Here is an 18,686-nt window from a genome sequence, read left to right as displayed (position 1 = left end):
GACAAAATGTGCTCAACTCGTTGGTTCTCTCCTGGCTCCAGCTACTTGCCGTCGCTCAGCTCGGGGGCGCGGAGGCGTGTTCCAGGGAACGGTTGGGCTAATGTTAAGTCAGAAGTCCTCTTGCTTCTCTGACCCGGACACCCCCCGACAGTGGTGTGGGGCACAGCAGACCCTCACCACTGCAGAGAAAGGGAAGATGGGTGATTTCAGGAGGATTCCTGCTTTCCAAGGATCCGCCTTCTCCAGGTGCTTAAACCTTCAATCCTCCGTTTTCATGGACTTGTCCAGATCAAAATACAGAATTGGCAGCACTCTCACTGGAAAAACACTTTTCCTTTTTATACTTCTCTGTGTTTTCAACCCCATGACGTATCAGATTAAAAACTGCTCAGTCCAGAAGGGCTCTGTACTTGGTTACAACCTCATCACAGTCACAATCACAGCCATCAGACCTGCCAGCACAAGAATCCAGGGAGAAATTCTCCATTCTGTGCTCCCAGAGACCCTGAAAGGGTCCTCGACTTGAGTCCAGCCTCTCCTGGCCAGAGTCCATAAGCAATACCACTGGCCCAGAGAACCAGCGAGAGACACTGCTCTCTGTGCCCTTGGAGATCCAGAAAGGGTCCTATCGTAGCTCCAGCCCCTCCGATCCGTCAAGGACCAGTTCAGCCAATCTGGGGTTCTGGTGGTAGACATGCCGCTCTTGCCTCCAGAGCCAGGTCTGCAGACAGCAGTCCTGACTGTGGAACTTGAAAAATCCCTTGAGCCCAGTTCCAGTCCTCTTGGCCATGGTGATTGGCTAGTCCTGCCCCTTAAGGAACCATCCAAAGACCTGGCCATGGCCATTCCAGAGACTTGGACCAGATGAAAGGCTTATTATCTGAGGACCTGACTGTGGACCCTGAAGTGAACTGTTATCCCAGCCCCACTCTACATAGCAAGATGTGGGAGGTAGTATCAGCATCAAAGGGACCAGGCAGAACCCATGCCTACCCCAGCCCATGTTAACAAGCCCACCAACCATAGACCCCAGTGCAGATGTAGTGACAGCCTCTTCACCAGCTCCACCTCAGCATGACTGTAGCGCCAGAGGTAATTCCATCAGCTTGGGGGACTGACAGGAAAGATTTTAACTGCAAGACCCTGTCTGCCAAGATGGAAGAGGTCTTTTTATCTCAAAATGCATAAGCTCTAGTGCAGAGCTGCGTAGATCACAAAAGGTCAGGCAAATATGAGTGACTGAAGGAAATCTACAAGGCTCCAGTAACAGACCACAGAGGAATAGAGATCCAGAATCTTCCTGAAGAATAACTAAAACTAATAATCTTAACGTAACTCAATGAAATAAATGAAAGAGGTCAAAAATAGGTGACTAAATAAAATTAGGCAAATAATACATGAACCAAATGAGATGTTTGACGAAGAAACGGAAACTAGGAAAAAGAAAGAAAACAGAAATCCTGCAACTGAAGAATATGATCACAGAATCGAACAATTCAAGAGACCTTCACCGACAGATTTACTTGATCACACAGAGGAAAGAATCGGTAAACCCGAAGGCTGGTTATTTTAAACTAGCCAGTTAAACAAAAGAAAAAAAGAAAAAAGAATCAAGAGTATATACATGAATTCTGGGAGACAAACAAGAGAACAAAATTCACATCACAGAAGTCCCAGAAGAAAAAGAGAGAGAGAAGAGGGCAGAGACATAATGGCTAAAAATATTCCCAAATCTTGGGAGAGATATGGTCTTTAGGCAGAAAAAGCTAAAGGACTTCAAGCAAGATCAGTCAAAAGAAGGCTGCTCTGAGACATATTAAAACTAGAATGCTAAAATTTAAACACAAGAAAAGAATTTCACATTTTGAAAGAAAAGAATTTCAAGAGAAAAATGGCTCATCACCCACAAAAATCTCAGTGGATTTTTCAGCAGAAATTTTGCAGGCCAGGAAAGAGTGGTATAATATATCTAATGTGCTGAAAGAAAGAAAAAACAAAAACAAAAAAAAAAGAAGCACGAGCCACAAATACAGGGGAAATCTCCTCCAGAACTGAAGAAGAGATGAAGAGATCAGATTAACCAAAGCTAAGGGAGTTCGTCCCTAGACCTTTCTCGTAAAAGATGCTACAGGTAGTTCTTCAAGTTAAAATGAAAGCATACTAAAAAACAGCATGAAAGCAAAAGTATAAACCGCATCCGTACCAGCACATACGTAAATTCAGAATAGCCTAACAATCTTATGGTGGTATATAAATCAATTTTATCCCTACTATAAAAAAGGCAATATTAAAAATAACTATAACAAGAATAATTTGTTAACGGATGCAAAATATAAAACATGTAAAGTGTGATATCGATACATAAAATGTGCAGGAACAGAAGTAAAAGGGTAGAGTTTTTGTATGTGAATGAAAGTAAGCCGTTTTCAGCATAAAATAGATTGCTATATTTATAAGCTATTTCGTATAAGCCTTGTGGTAAGCACAAATACAAAGAAATCTATGGTAATTACACAAAAATAATGAGACGGAATTAAAACACAAGTCACAAAACAATGAAATAAGAGCTAGTCTTTACATTTCCTTTGTTTATTTTAAGAAAAATGGACTAAAATCTCCAATCAAAAGACGAAAAGATGTAGAAAATGAAGGAGAAAGAGTAATGAAAAAATGGATCTCTCTCTTTATAGATGTGTAAGCACTTTGAGAGGTTATTTTGAATTCAAAAATCGCTAAATAAATATTCTTGAAATAGAATATGCACCGAGGGAGTTCCCACCGTGGTTCAGCGGAAACAAATCTGATTAGTAACCATGAGAACAGGTTTAATCCCCGGCCTCATTCAGTGGGTTAACGATCCAGCGTTGCCCTGAGCTGTGGTGTAGGTTGCAGACGTGGTTCAGATCTGGCGTTGCCGTGGCTGTGGCGTAGGCTGGCAGCTATAGCTCTGATTGGATCCCTAGCCTGGGAACCTCTGTATGATGTGAGTGTGGCCCTAAAAATAAAAAAATAAAAAAAAGACCCAAAAAATGCACTGAAAGAAAAGTGAGTAAACATTAAGTGTTCTCATTATACATACAGACAGAGAGAGGTGATTACGTGTGCAATGTGTTAACCAGCCTCTTACACCAACAATTCAGCAATACAGAGCTGTATCAAATCATCAAGCTGTTCACTTTAAATTTACGCATATTATACGTGGATTAGATCTTAATACATCTGGAAAAATACTTCTTCGTGAGATGTACTTGTCCTAGTTTTAAAAATACTCCTGCAGCACATAAAATTTGTTTGCAGTATTTTTAGAGCAGATGTTATTAAAGAGTCTGCATTCAGCAGCAGTGCCAGAAAACGGCAAACAAGAAAGAAAAAGTCTACTTTCTGTGGCTGTTAGAGGCCAGCACGATCAACAAGCATAAGGTAAAAACGCCCTAGTGCATTTGAAAATAACTTGTGTGGCTGGCGCTACAGCAAATGCTGCTGCCAAAGACTGTGAGTCTCTTTCCTTGACCTGGTCTGAAGTGTATGGGAAAGATTCTCTAAAATAACACCGCGAAAGAAGGTGAAGAATGAACAGATTTTTAATGTTCAAAAAAAGATGGTGGAGGGCTTATTCCAGACAAAGAAACAGCTTCGCCACTGCCAGCAAACACTAGAGAGCCTGAGAGTCCAGAGGACAGGCTCTTGCTCTCCCATCACAGATTTTAAGTGACGTTCTCAGAGGTGGAAGTAAAACAAGATGCTTCACTTCTGTTGTAAGTATACATTTATAAAGTTTTTCTTTACTTATTTGTATTGTTGTTTTTTTTGTTTTTTTTTTTGTTTTTTTTTTTTTTTCCTTCTGCTTTGGATTTCAGTCAAATAGTTTGGCTCCTTTCTTGGTTTTCTGTCTGCAAAGGGAGACTGAGAAAGACTTCTCTAAAAGAAAGACTTGCAAGAGAATATATGGAGCGATATAAATACAAAGACAGATTTAAGTGGGTATGAAACTCTAAATGCTTTTTTTTTCTTTTGTCTTTTTAGGGCCACACCAACGGCATATGGAGGTTTCCAGGCTAGGGGTCTAATCAGAGCTGTAGCCACTGGCCTGCACCACAGCCACAGCAATGCAGGATCCAAGCCGGGTCTGTGACCTATATCATAGCTCATGGCAACGCCGGATCCTTAACCCACTGAGTGAGGCCAGGGATCAAACCTGTGTCCTCATGGATGCTAGTCAGGTTCGTTAACCACTGAGCCATGCTGGAAACTCCGAAACTCTAAATTCTTAAAGCAGAGAAAGAATAAATCATAACATTAAAACTACAGAATGATACTTCCTATGAACATAGACGCAAAAATCCTCAACAAAATATATGCAAATCAAACTCAAAAATGCATAAAGAGAATTATAAACCTTGACCATGCAGAATTTATCCTATGTGTGAAAGGCTGATACTGCACTTGAAAAGCAATTAATGTAATCTGTCACATTAGTATAATTTTTTTCCTTTTGGTCTTTTTGTCTTTTTAGGACCACACATGGCACATGGAGGTTCCCAGGCTAGGGGTCTAATCAGAGCTGTAGCTGCCGGCCTACGCCACAGCCACAGCAATAGGGGATCCAAGACACATCTGCGACCTACACCATAGCTCATGGCAATGCCAGATCCTTAATCCACTGAGCAAGGCCAGGGAATGAACCTGTGTCCTCATGGATGGTAGTTGGATTCACTAACTGCTGAGCCATAATGGGAACTCTAACAGAATTTTAAAAATCAGCAATTTGTCTATTTCTTTGCCAGTAACACACTGTTCTGGTTACTAAAAATGATCAAATCAATAGATGCAAAAAAAAAATCTTTTGATAAAACCCAATGCCCATTCATGATCAAAACTCTCATTAAACTAGGAAATGACGGGTGCTTCCTCAACTTGATGAAGCGTATCAACAACAAAAACCCTACAGCTAACAACCCTACACAAGGGTGAGAAACTTGAAGCTCTCTAAGATCCAGTGCAAGGCAATCATGTCCCCATTCACCAGTGCTTTTCAGCATTGTACAGGAAGTTCTTGCTGATGCAATCGGCAAGAAATGGAAATAAAAGATATATAGACTGGGAAGGAAGACATGAAACTGTCTTTGTTTTCAGATGACATAAATATCCATGTAGGAAAAAATTTCTTGATTAATAAGCAATTTAGCAAGATTGCAGGAGACTAGTTTAATATAAAATAGCTGGTTGCTTTCCTAAATAATAACAATAAGCAAATGGAATTTGAATTTGAAAAGGCAATACCATTTTCATTACCAGCCAAATTAATGAAATATTTGGGTATAGATTTAACAAAATATGTTCAAGATCTAGATGAAGAAATTTATAATACTTTGATGAACAAGATCAAAGAACTAAATAAGCAGAGAAAGCTTCCATGTTCATGAGTAAGAAGATGCTATATTATCAAACTATATGTTCCTTAAATGATCTATAGATTCAACACAATCCTAATAAAAATCCCAGTAAGTTATCATGTGGATATTATTAAGCTGATTTCAGAATTTATATGAAGACACGAAAGACCCACAATATTGAAGGAGAAGGACAGAACTGGAGGAGCAGTGTCACCCAACTTCAAGACTTGACATAAAGCTACAGAAATCAAAGCAGTGTGGTGTTGGCAAAAGAATACACAGATAGATCAATGGAAGAGGCCACACAAACAGCCATATTGTTCCCAGCAAAGGAGAAAAGGCAATATCATGTTGGAATAACTGGATGTCCACAAGCAAAATAATAAATCTAAGCACAGAACTTACAACCTTCATCAAAATCAATCATAGCCTCACATGGAAAATAAAAAAGGACAAAACTCCTAGAAGATAGCACAGGAGAAAACCTCCATGACCATGGGTATGGTATGCCTCTTCAGATACAAGACCAAAACCACAACGCATGAAAGAAATAAGGGATAAGCTAAGCTTGGCTAAAATTAAAAATGTCTGCTCTGCAAAAGGCAATAGTAAGGGAATGAGAAATTGTTTTCTTCCAAAATTAAGCAGAACTTACCATATGATCCAATAGTCATGCTGAAAGGTATTTGCTCAAAGGAACCTTAGGTTATGGGCAGACAAAAATCTGCATGTAGATGTTTATATTAGCTTCATTCACAACTGCTAAAACTTGGAAGCAATCACAGCATCCTTCAGTTGGGATAAAGAAACTGTGATACCTTCAGACAATGGAATATCATTCAGTGCTAAAAAGAAGGGAGCTACCAAACCATGACAAGACATGGAGGAAACTTACATGGAATGATCAAGTATTTTTTTACATCATTTCTCCAGGTCAACCTTTAAGAAGGCCTCCTGTCACTCCCCCAACCTTGCAGAGAAGGCGAATATTGGACCATTCCCTTTACATTAAGAACCTGGCTGTTACATAGTCTTTTGGGGCCAGAGGCAGAAGAACTAACTCTCTAGGCATTTCTCAATCTACCCTTGATCCCATTTAATGAGCTTATTGGCCAGTGGTTTACATCAGAATTAAACAGGACATGTGGGTCTGGGTGTGCAGAGCTGATAGAATCCACAAATAATATGCCCAGTGAGAAGACTTGAGTTAAACTCTAGACTGTGACACAACTGGTTGAGAAACATATGCAAAACTGGTATTTCATGTTGATTCATTTTTTTATACACCAACTCTTGAAAGTAAGTGAAAGACGAACAAGGTTGAAAAGGCATGAAGCGCTTAATGACAACTTTGTAAAATGCAGAGAAAAAAGGTCACCATGAATTTCTTTCTACATAACTGCTTGTATGCTACTTTTGGCAACCTTTTCCCCAAAAAGTAGCATCTTCAGGAAAGGTGGTTGAACACAGGAAATCATTTCCTTCTACTGCCACGTTTAAAAATCTTGAAAGAGTAATGCAATTTTCATTAAAGGGACAGCCAGAAACGCACATTATAAATAATCTAGCTGATGGTATAATCCTTGAACTAAAATAAGGGAGGATGTTGGGAGGCAATGCGGTTTTAACAAGATATGTAACGTTGTGAAAGTTTCTCTCCATGTTTGCTATGTGATCTGAATAACCCAAGTCAGGACTTGTGAAATACAAGTCAAAATGCGAGGGCACAAATGCGAAGTTTAGCTGCGTGAAAGCAGAATAATGAAGATTTTAAAGGCAATCCATGAGACCACGGAAAAGTTAAGATTCATATGTATTTGAACTCATGTGTTTGTATATCACAAAGAAGAAGGCGTTTAAAAGGAGACAGAACAACCTGTAGCAGGTTAGACATAAAACAGAGGCCCAGCTCGTTGAAAACGAAAATGGCCCGGAATTTGTCCATATGTGTGAGCGGGAATGTTCTGTCTCATCTAAAACGACCGAGCGTAGTCTGAGCATGCCAGCAGCTCTGACAAACAGATCAAAAGTTTATATCATGACTACCTATGGGCTCAACACATGGAAGGGGATAAAACAGAAATAGAGGGCAGGTAAGAGGTCCCCAACCACATGGCCGGTGCCCCCAAAGCCACGGCCATTACACATGCAATGGAGAGAAGTAAATTGGCAAGAGTACATAAAACTGTCATGAGGTTAGTGAAAATCTCACCCTGCATATTGAGAAGTTCCTACAAATTTCAAAACAGTTTTGGAACCAGTACGTATTTGTGTTTGACTGAAGCTATTAAACATTGTAAGTTTAAATAAAAAAAAGATGATTAAAAAAATTAGTACAAGGAGCTCCCTGGTAGCTCAGTGGGTTAAGGACCCAGCATTGTCACTCTGTGGTATGGGTTAGCTCTCTGGCCTGGGAATTGCCGCATGCCCTGGGCATGGCCAAAAATTTTTTAAAGAAAGGTAGAACCATAGGAACAAAATCACTTTGTTGTCAGCCTCTTCCTAGCAATGCTTAAGGCATAGGTGCCCTCACTCACATCGCAAGGTAAGTCTCTGCTGTTCTCAAATACGCAAAATTTGGAACTACGTTTCCCGAACCTCCTTTTTGTGAATCAGCTGCATGGTGGAGATTTCCTGACAACAAACAGCTTTGCTACGAAGCCGGATCCTTGGAGTGTCCATCGTGGCTCAGTGGTTAACGAATCCAACTCGCATCCACGAGGTTTCGGTTTCAATCCCTGGCCTCACTAGTGGGTTCGGGATCCGGTGTTGCCGTGAGCTGTGGTGTAGGTCACAGACACAGCTCGGTGTAGGCCGGTGGCTGCAGCTCCGATGCGACCCCTAGCCTGGGACCCTCCATGTGCCACGGGAGCGGCCCTAGAAAAGGCAAAAAAAGAATCATAATCTGATACAGTTACAATTTTTTTTAATAAAGAAAAAAAAGCTTTCTCCTTGTGCCGAGAACACTTAGGATTGTGTCTGTTCACCACTTTCCCGTCTTCCCTCCGGCAGCGTCAGCGGCAGTCATCGTGGGGGTGTGATGTCCCCAGAACTTATTTATCTTAAAACTGGAAATGTTGGGGTTCCTACTGTGGCTCAGGGGGTTAAAAATCCAACATGGTATCCGTGAGGATGCACGTTCAATCCGGGTCGCACTCAGTGGGTTAAGGGTCTGGCATTGCCGCAAAGCTGCAGCGCGGGTCACCCATGCGGCTCAGATCCTGCATGGCTGTGTGGCCGTGGCCGTGGCCGTGGCTGTGGCTGTGGTGCAGGCCTGCAGCAGCAGCTCCAATTCCCCCCTTAGCCTGGGCAGCTCCACATCCCTAAAAAGAAACACCAAAACAAATGCAAAGTGTGTCTGTGGGTAACCCCTGTCCCCTGTCCTCAGAGCCCGGCCCGGCTGAAGAATCGATGCCTGGAGTTTCCAACCGCTCAGTTCCCGCCCTGCGGGTGGGTCCTCTGCAGAGTGTGCTGAAGCCTTCGGAGCAGTTCTGCGCCCCTCCCTGCCCACAAAACACAAGAGACTCTGCTTTCTGTTGTAAATGCAGAGTCCTGACCTTCATGGCCCTATAGCCCGCCCACAAAACCCTTGAAACGTCACTCACAAAACCAGAAAAGCCTAGGCACTGACTGCCAAGTGTTATCACAGATTGTTCTCATCCAGGAAATTGTGTTGGACCCAAGAGCCCTTTCAAGGTTTCCTTTGATTAAAGTGTAAGAGTCCATGCCTCACATTCCGTTAAAGTGCAGTCCTAAAACGACAAACTTCATAAAACCTTATTCTTCAGAAGACTTGCTCTTCATCAGGCGAACCATGACCCAAATATCTTCCGAAGATGTTGCAAGTCTTGTTCTCCGAGTGCTGAATATGCAAGTGTTGAAAACTTGCATCTTTAAGAAGACACGCCTCTGCTTTCTGAGTTCAGGAAATAGAGACACTTTCTAAGGATACTCGCACCTGTAAAAAGCACACGCCCCTCTCCATCCATGACCTTGAAAAGCCAGGACTCAAAACGCCGCAGTTTATTTCCAGGGACTACATGGACTCTCCTCAGGTCCATTAAATCCAGGGTGCCCCACGTAACACTCCACAGCTTCAGGGGAGCTGTTTGCACAGGGTGTGAACAGAGCTGGGACACGTGTGCTGCTGGGTCTTGACTCACGTGTGTCAGACCGTGACGCATGGAGAAGCCATGCTGGCGGCGACACGCCAGGGAGGCCACAGGAAACTGTTACTTCATCCGCTGGGTTGTGACGAAGATAAATTTATCTCATATGTTGCAGATGATACTGTTCCCAATTTGCTTTCCTTCTTTTAGTTGTATCAGTTGTCTATAACGGTAATAATAAGAGAACATTTCTCATAAGGATGCCACACAATTTTTTAATGTATAATATATATTTACTATACATAATAGCATAGTGTTACTAAATAACCAATGTTATGATATCAATGTTATTAAAAAATTTAGTAAATAACCATGAATGCTCAGAAAAATATCCCGAAAGATCGCGCAGGTTAGTGTAAAATATTATTATACAGGAAATATTGCTTCAGTGGAAAATGCTGAAGCTCCGAAATCCAGAGAGGACATGCAGGTGGCATGAAGTGTGCACGCAGAGGCAGAGGGAAGGGACGGAGGAAATAAAGCAATGATCGCAGAAACAGGATTTTTAACAATTACTTCCGTTTTGGAGATACATGATTCAGGGAAGGGATACATGTTGGCTTCAAATGCACAAAGACGTCCCTGGATGACGTAACAGCAATGCCACTCGGTGGCTGGTTCCGCGTGGGGACAATGCTTCCGCCAACTGAGTCCATGAAGAGAGATGGCGAGTTTTCCACGACTAAAATGGTGCAAACATAGACACGTATTTTCCTTCGAAGGACTTAACGTTTTGTACATGAGAGCTGATCTTGAAAGGTGGCTTCAAATCTTGAATGTCTATGAGTTTAAGAAAACTTGAGGGGAGTTCCTATTGTGGCTCAGTGGAAACAAATCTGACTAGCATCCCTGAGGACGTGGGTTCGATCCCTGGCCTTGCTCAGTGGGTTAAAGAAACTGGTGTTGCCGTGAGCTATGGTGTAGGCTCAGATCCTGAGTTGCTGTGGCTGTGGTGTAGGCTGGAAGCTGTAGCTCCCATTCGACCCCTAACCTGGGAATCTCCATATGCTGTCGATACGGCCCTAAAAAAAAAAAAAAAAAAAAGAGAGAGAGAGAGAAATAGTTATCAAGAATTAAGAATTGTTGGAAAAAATGCTGTCATGTCATTTCCAAGCCACTGATTGCTTTAGTGTGGTATTGGTGATTTAAAAGCTACAACCTGAAAGCTACTAAGAAGATATCGAAATATTTGAAAAGAAGAATCAATAAGACATCATCCTCAAGAAAAGCAACTCTCACTGTAAATTCTCTTGGGAGAAAGCTGATTGTTATAAACTCCATTAGATTTTTCTGAGAAAGGCAAGAATCTCATGATGGTTTTAGAAATTACTTTAATGCACATTAAGAGCAATAAAAAGATACATTATCAGACTCAGTGAAAGAAAAACAGGATTTTTAAGGGGGGAATACAGCCTTGAAACATGGTAATTATTCATTCAAATACCAATTCTACCACTTCTAATTCTGTAACTTGGATGAAATAATTAACTTTTATCACTTATTTTTTTCTAATTTAGAATATAATAATAATATTACGCATCTAAAATGGTTAAAACAAAGATAAAGTAAAATAAAGTTTATACGACCCCTGACAGAAAGGCTGAGAAATGAGATAAGTACTGCTTCTCTCTCTTTACCTTCAGATTTTATCAAATATTCTATTGAAAATGAAGTGAGAATTTTTATTATGATGATTTTTTTCCCAGGGTGAGCAACCTAGCTTTGATCTCTATTACGGATTTTAGCAAACTCCAAAGCCAAGACCCTATTTTAAATAAAAATGTGCTTCATAAATGTTGAAAGTAAAATAAAATGGACTGGGCAGCGCTCAGCAAATGTGTCATTTTGCAGTGAGAGTGAGTAGATGGATCTCTGACGGGCCAACAGGAAAGAGCTTTTAATGTCGATAACTTATTTTAACATAATGAACGAAAACAAAGGCTGGACAGCTTTGACAATTGCTATTTTCATTATCATTAGAAGGAAAAACTAAATTATACCAAGAGCAAAATTACAGTTAAGTCGAAAGATATATGCTGAGTTGACATGTATGATCCTAAATAACTTCGTCCAGCTGGTTAATTCCGCGTTGTGTTTGAAATTATTTTACTGATAAAGTGGCTGGCGGGCCACAAAGCCGTGCAGATTAAAAGCAGTCAGCTCTTCCAGCCCACGGCAGCAAGGAGTAGCACTTGTCCTGAACATACTCCAGGCCCACATCACCCACAATCTCAGGGTGCAGCTTCTCTGTGACTAAAAGTGAACTACTTGTCTGGGTATCGGAGCTACCCACAAGAGTGTTAGAAAAACAAATAAATACAGGAAAACAAGAATGTAATTTTGATCCATAAAGCAAGCCATTGTGTGGGAAGAATGATCTTTTGATTGAGGAGAAATACAAAAGTTGCCATTTCTCTTTCCACTTTGTTCCAGAAAAAGGTATAACAAATTATTTTTATCAGATCTGGTGGTGATGGCTTTTTGAGGCATTTTATGTTTTATTAGGTTGAGTAAATTCTAGAATGGTCACACTCATTTGAATAGCCATAGGAGACTGAAAATTAAGTTTAAGAGAAAAAAGTAGTAAGAACCTAGAAGATATTGTACATGTAAGCTGATTAACACAATGACAAATAAAATCAGAAAATTACAGAAACTAATCTTCCTTAAGTCAAACAAGTTTTCTTATCTATTAGAGAAGAACATAAGACAAAATAAAACAATGACAAACTGCAGGATCTGACAAAAAATAACTTTTTAGTGAGCATTTAAAATATATATATATATATACTTTATAGATTTGGTGAACATTTAGTATAATTTATAAGTAAATACCTATAACTGTGAAGGTTTAAAATTTAAATTGATGATTTAAGAACATACTTGCAAATAATTCATGAATCAAAGAAGATCTAATAATTGAAACCTAAATAGCACTTAGAAACGAATAATTAAAAAAACCCTACATATCAGTTCCAGAAGAATGCAGTGAAAATGGAATTTTAAAAGTACAGCTTGTAAATAGTTCTATCAAATTATAACAAAGTCTGGAAATGAATGATTTCAGCAAATTACATAAGAGCTAAAACATGGAATAGAGAAAATAGAAGATAATATAAATAAAATAACAGCAGAAATTGATAAAACGGAAAAAATCTACAAAAGAAAATACCAGAAGACAGAAGTTGGCTTTTGGAAGACTACTTTTTAAAATATGCATACGAATAAGTAAAACTAAAAAAACGAAAAAAGATGAAAACCTGCATCGCATTTAAATAGCAAAAGAAAAAATGAAAGAAGAAAGAATCAAAAAGAATGGATGTGTTTATGAATAACTGAATCACTTCGTTGTACAGCAGGAATTATTACAACATGGTAATCAACCATACTTTGACAATAAAACTTGAAAAATGAAAAAAAGAGACGGCCCGAACAAAATTGAAAATGAATATAAGAACATAGTTAAGGATAGAACAGAGATAATAAGCTTGAGACGATAATTCTAACATTTAATTGACATATTTGAAAACCTGTATGAAATAAACCCTCTAGAATAATGGACCAGGAATTTCCTTATGCTGCAGGGGTGGGAAGCCCATATCTGTATGCCCTTTTTCAGAAGCTTTTCCACTCCAGCTTATTAAAGGTTTGAATATAGTTCCCTGCGTTACACAGCAGGCCCTTTTTGGTTGTCCACTGTGTATATAGAGCTGTTTGTATCTGCCAGCCCCAAGCTCCTAACTTGAGTCAGCAAAGGAAGTGCAGGCATCCGCGGCTGCAGCCACCTGCAAGGGTGAGCCCTGGGCCCCGAGGGAACTCAGCAAGGAAACACAGAACAGCGGCCGTCCAGCAGCCAGCAGCCTGCTCGAAAATAAAAGAAGGATGCACACGAACTTACTTGCTGAGCAGAAACAGACTCCCCGACGCTGAAAAGCTTATGGTCACCAGTGGAAGGGACTGGGGTTTGGGACTGGCGTCTGCCCTGAGGTGGACGGAGCGTCTGGCCCTCAGAAACCCGCCCTGCAGCGCGGAGGACTCACCCAGTGTGCTGTGATGACTGTGTGGGAACGCATCTGACAGAGGACGGATGTACGCACATGTGCAACAGAATCAGTCTGTCGCACAGCAGAAACGGTCACCATCTGTGAACCAACTTCAGTAAAGCTTTAAAAAATAAATGAATCAATGAAAGGTTGGCGAGCACTGAAAAGAAAGAGTGCAGTCACTCTCTGGGTGAACCTCAGGGTGTGAAACACCAAACACTGGCCCCAGAGAGCCGAGGTGCACGGCAAAGGAAAGATCTCCGTGAGCCAGACCCTTGCCTCTGCCCACAGAACAAGGGCAGATTCCCTAACTTGAGAGTATCTGGTTTTCTGTCATCAGCAGCAATGTTGCCTTTTTTTTTTTCTTCCCATCTGCCCTTTGTGGCAAACCCCCCTACACATCCTGGCTCCCCACTCACCTCCTCAGAGCCGTGCTCTCAGGGTTACTCGAGATGCTGCCTCCCGGGCGGAAGTCCTCAGGTTTGTCCATCAGATAAAACATCTCTCGACTTTCAGGGTGTGCATGTTTTGTAATACCTGCATTGTTGGAACACATCTTTCCATTATCGCCGCTCTCTTTGTTACCAAGGTAGAGTAATTAGCATCTTCAACCCTAATCATTCGAGAGGATGCATATTCCAGAAAGATGGGGATGGGTTCAGAAAACGGCGTTTTACTCCCTAGAATCACTCTCGGTATCAAGAATCTTTACTAGTCAGAGTTCTCTACACACACACACACACACACACACACACACACAGTGTTCTCTCTTTCGCCAACAACTGACCACATGTAGCATTTACCCCTTGACAGAACATTCTTACATCACCAAGGAGAAACAATTCCTGAGGCCTGTCCGGGTTGTCGCCGGGGTGAAGTCGAGTATCTGTAACTACACACGGGCATGGGCGTCATGGCAGCCTCTCGACCCCCCAGGGCTGAAGCATGAGAAGACTGACAGCAACAAGAACCTCTCTGCAAATGCAGAGGCGAAAACAGGAATCGGTGGCGCAGGCAAACCCTGCGGCTTAGGAGACAGCCAACCCTCCGCTCTGACGGGAGAGCCCTGTCCTCAGCCCATGCCCACCATCTGCAACAAGCCCATCTCTGCTGGACGTTGGAGCTAAGCATCCTTCCATGAGGCCGTCCAGCCTTCACTCCAGGCTCCGCTTGTGTGGAAACCAGAGCCATCGGCTTTGTCCTTTGAACGCAGGCCTTCATGTGTGCGTGATTATTTGTAATCTCCTAACTCATTTTCTTAAGAACCAGTGGTCTTCTTATCTCTTTGCTTCTGGTTCATTTCCCGTGCAAATAACCAGAACAAAAGGCCACCCGAGAGTTCCTTGTTCCTCTGCCCCCTCACTTTCCCAAGGATGGATGGTTCAAAATGCGGGGATACTAACACCGAGCCGCTCAGTCCTCTTCTGCTTTTTGTAGCAGGGACACCTTCTCTAGCACTAGGTCTTGAGACACTGCTTCTTCAAAATGCTGTGCTTCAAACTTAACCCGTCTCTTCTTAGGTGTTTGGTGTTTTCCAAGTGTCTAAAGCTTTGGCCTATTTCCTTTTTTTCTCACTTTATCCTACACACATGTCTGAGGCAGAAAGGCCTGGCGTTATTTGTGCAGGTGACTGTGGAAGACCCCAAAGCACAAGGCATTTAGCTGATGCCCCAGAGGCAGCACAGCTGGAGGCGCGGAGGCCTGGGACGAGGGCTCTGTGCCCCGATGCCCAGTTCAGACGCCACGTGCTCCACCACGAAGCACACCAACCCTACGACCTCCCGACCGTCCTCAAAAGTTTCTATTTCACACACACCTTGAAAAGCATCCTCTCTGAAAAAGAGAGCTGAAAAGCCATGATTCTCCCAGTGCGGACAGGCGCTGAAGGAAGTGCCTCGAAGGTACAACCTCTTCTCTCCCCAGGTGAATTTCCACGGCAGGGAGTTGCATCTGAGAGAACCGTGACTGTCGCCGTTGCTCTGCAGCTCAGCTGCATGGGAATCACCTCGATGCTTCTGAAGATGCAGGTGCTGGCCCCACACCCAGCTCGGAGTTGGTAAGATGGGGCTGTGGGATACGCCTGCCTCACAGGTTCCCAGATGTGTTTGTCCCAGAACCACCCTTTGAGAACTTCTTAGTTAATATTGGTTCATAATGTGTGTCACCTTGACTGGTCCGTGGTGTCCAGCTTTGGACAAATACTATTCAAAGGTGTTTCTAAGGTGAGGGTGTTTCGGGATGAGATTAACGTCTAAATAGGTAGACTGGGAAAGCAGATCACTCTTCCTGAGGTGGGAGCTCTCAGCCCACCAGGGGAAGGCTGGACTAGAACAAAAAGTCTGACCCTCCCCTGAAGTACAGAAACCTCTTCCTGCCAAACGGCCTGCAACCTGAGATCATGGCTTTTTCCTACTGGCTGTCCACGCTGTGAGTGTCCAGTTTGCTGACTTACGCTGCAGACACCGGGGTGTGTTATAGCCTCCATCGTCCTCCGGATAGATGAACAGAAAGACATAGGAATGGAGGGACAAAACGGAGGGATAGATGGATAGATGGACAGGTAGATAGACACAGAGACAGATGATAGATGGAGAGATATAAATAGATGGATAGGTAAATAGTTGGGGAGAGAGATGAAGATAGAGGTATACGCATCCTACTTGTTCTGTTTCTCTGGAGACTCTAACATCCCGCCACTAGTAACGTGTCCAGATCATAATGAATATTGGGTATGTGAGGTAGGCTCATATTCAAAAGAAGGATGACAGTCAGATTTAAAAAAAAAAAAAAAAAAGGATGGAAGCAAATCAGCAGCAGAGCCACAGCTTGGAAATCCATTAGCTTTCCGTTTCTCTACAAACCTTCTTGTGTGCATGTGTGTGTTTTTATCCTGCAGCTCTTGGTAAAGTGAAAATGACCATTCACCGAGTGCATTTGTCAACCCAGCTGCATTTGAGGGTTGCTTTTTTCCTCACAGAAATGGGCTGCTTTCTTTCAACAAGCCCCTTCTCAGCTCCCACCCTAGGTTCTTGGACAAGCAGACGGACCAGGTAGGATGCAGCTGCAGCGGGCACTCTCCCAGGCCCTCGGCGGGGCCGCCCCCTCCCTCCGCGCTTCCCCAGCCCTCTCCACCCTGCACAGCGCGAACCTCGCGGTTTCACGCCCCTGGTTTTCTGGCTCTTCCACTGGCTTCGGGACACTTCAGGGCAGAGTCGATGCTTCATGCTGTCTGTGTTCCCCGTGCTGCTCCACTGCCACAGACTCACTCCTGGCAGGTGTGACGCGTTCAGCGACGTGGCTGAAGAATCGCAGGAATGAACGCGGTTTCAATAACAGAGATGCTGTTCGCCTGATGATCCTGAACCTAGGAAATAAACGAAGGTGGGAATGAATGAATACGCCAGTGAATAAGATTATCATTTAAATGTAAAACCTAAAGGGAATGACAGCATGGTGATCAGTGTGATTCAGCGATTATAACCCTGCGCTTTAGATTCCGGTTAATGGGCACTTAACACGTTGCTGAACCGCTCTTGAGCTCAATGCCCGTGTATAAAAACTGAAAGCCATGCAGTGATTCCTGCAGAGCAATATTGTATGTGTCAAGGGAGATAAAACCAGAGCCCCTGACACCAGAATCTACCCAGTATTTAGATGTTAGCAGGCACCCCGAGGTCTATGGAATGATTGGCCAATAGGGACCTGCTGGATGGCACAGAGAATTCTGCCCCAAATTTTGAGATCATCTGTGTGGGAAAAGAATCTCAGAGAGGGTGGGCTTCCATACACGAGTGACTGAGTCACTTTGCTGTACCGCAGAAATGATCACAACCTTGTAAATCAACCATACTTCGGTCAAACTTCAAAAAATGAAGCAGAGGTAAATAACGACTAGCAACGACTATTTTACTGAATGTCCTATGGTCTATATATTGCTTTCCCTGCTCTTTCTAAGATACGCATATTCCTCACTATTCTGATCCAGGGGAAAGAGTAACAAAATTGTCAGGAGCTGAGACTGTCCTGCTGAATTCAGAAGGTCTGGACCCTTGCGGTAAGTTTGCTTAGGCTTTGCAATCGTTGAAAAACTCTGTTATCAAAATACGTTTTTGCCGCTGCCCCTGATCCTGTCCGTGTAGACAAGCGCCTGCAGCCTGGGGTGGGGCGTGGACGGAGGCCATCTTCGGGATGCCGTGAAAAGCACAGTCCACGTGGCACACGACAGAGGAGGTAGCGCGTTTCGTTACACCTTGTCTTCTGTGGCGGCTCCGGTGTGTTCCAGGAACCCGCAGCCTGGAACAATGTCACATCACCTGGAGGCCTTTCCTGGGGCGGCTCTTCATCCTCAATCTCTGGACACATGATGAGAAGTGATGGCCTCAGTCGAGCATGTAACTTTTCCTTCTCTGCATCCCAGTGCCCACCTGGTCGATTGGGAGGCATCTAATTAACGTCAGCCCTCCCATCTGGCATCGCACTTACCAGGAAGACGTTCCATGCTGTAGAATTTCTAACGACTGTTCAGATACCCCATAGAAACCATGGGTGTATCTTAGGAATCTGCTAATCGTACATTAAAGATTCCCCACTATCTTAAAAATGCTTAAGACACCATTCCTATTTCAGAGAAACAAAGATTTGACAAGTCAGAAACTTATCAGAAAGCACCAGGTTTAAATTTTGAAGTGGATATATCTAGGACTAGAGTATAGTCATGAAGGGCAGGTCTGGGCCAGATAATGAGATTTTTATGAGCTTTGGGATACACACTCTGATGTCTTGCTTCCTAATGAAGCACTGGGGAACTCGGGAGCAACTTAAGGAGTGCGTCCCTCTCTAGACCTACCTATGGAGTCATTAATTCTTGCTCCTTGAGGCCTGTTCTCAGCTGCAGGAGTTCCATGATGGCATTTAGACTGAACATTCATTTGCTTTACCATAACAATGAGGCAGAAAGGCAAGGAAGGAGACCCCTTTGAAGACTGACGCCTTGACCACTAGCAATACTGTGCCAAAGTCAAATGAGATGGGGTTCGACTCAAACCTAAGGGTGCCCTCTCTGAACTCCTGAAGTCTGGGCC

The 18,686-nt window shown here is 42.8% G+C and overlaps 1 long non-coding RNA gene across 1 annotated transcript; it reads left to right on the top strand.

Annotated features, from left to right (window-relative positions):
- LOC106505064 lies at window positions 3,003-17,271 on the top strand. Its single transcript, XR_002336096.1, has 3 exons — window positions 3,003-3,755; window positions 15,529-15,661; window positions 16,502-17,271. It is a non-coding gene; the product is annotated as an uncharacterized LOC106505064 (long non-coding RNA).

This window comes from Sus scrofa, chromosome 9 (genome assembly GCF_000003025.6).
Source record: "Sus scrofa isolate TJ Tabasco breed Duroc chromosome 9, Sscrofa11.1, whole genome shotgun sequence".
Lineage (NCBI taxonomy): Eukaryota > Metazoa > Chordata > Mammalia > Artiodactyla > Suidae > Sus > Sus scrofa.
This window is presented reverse-complemented; position numbering and strand designations above follow the sequence as displayed.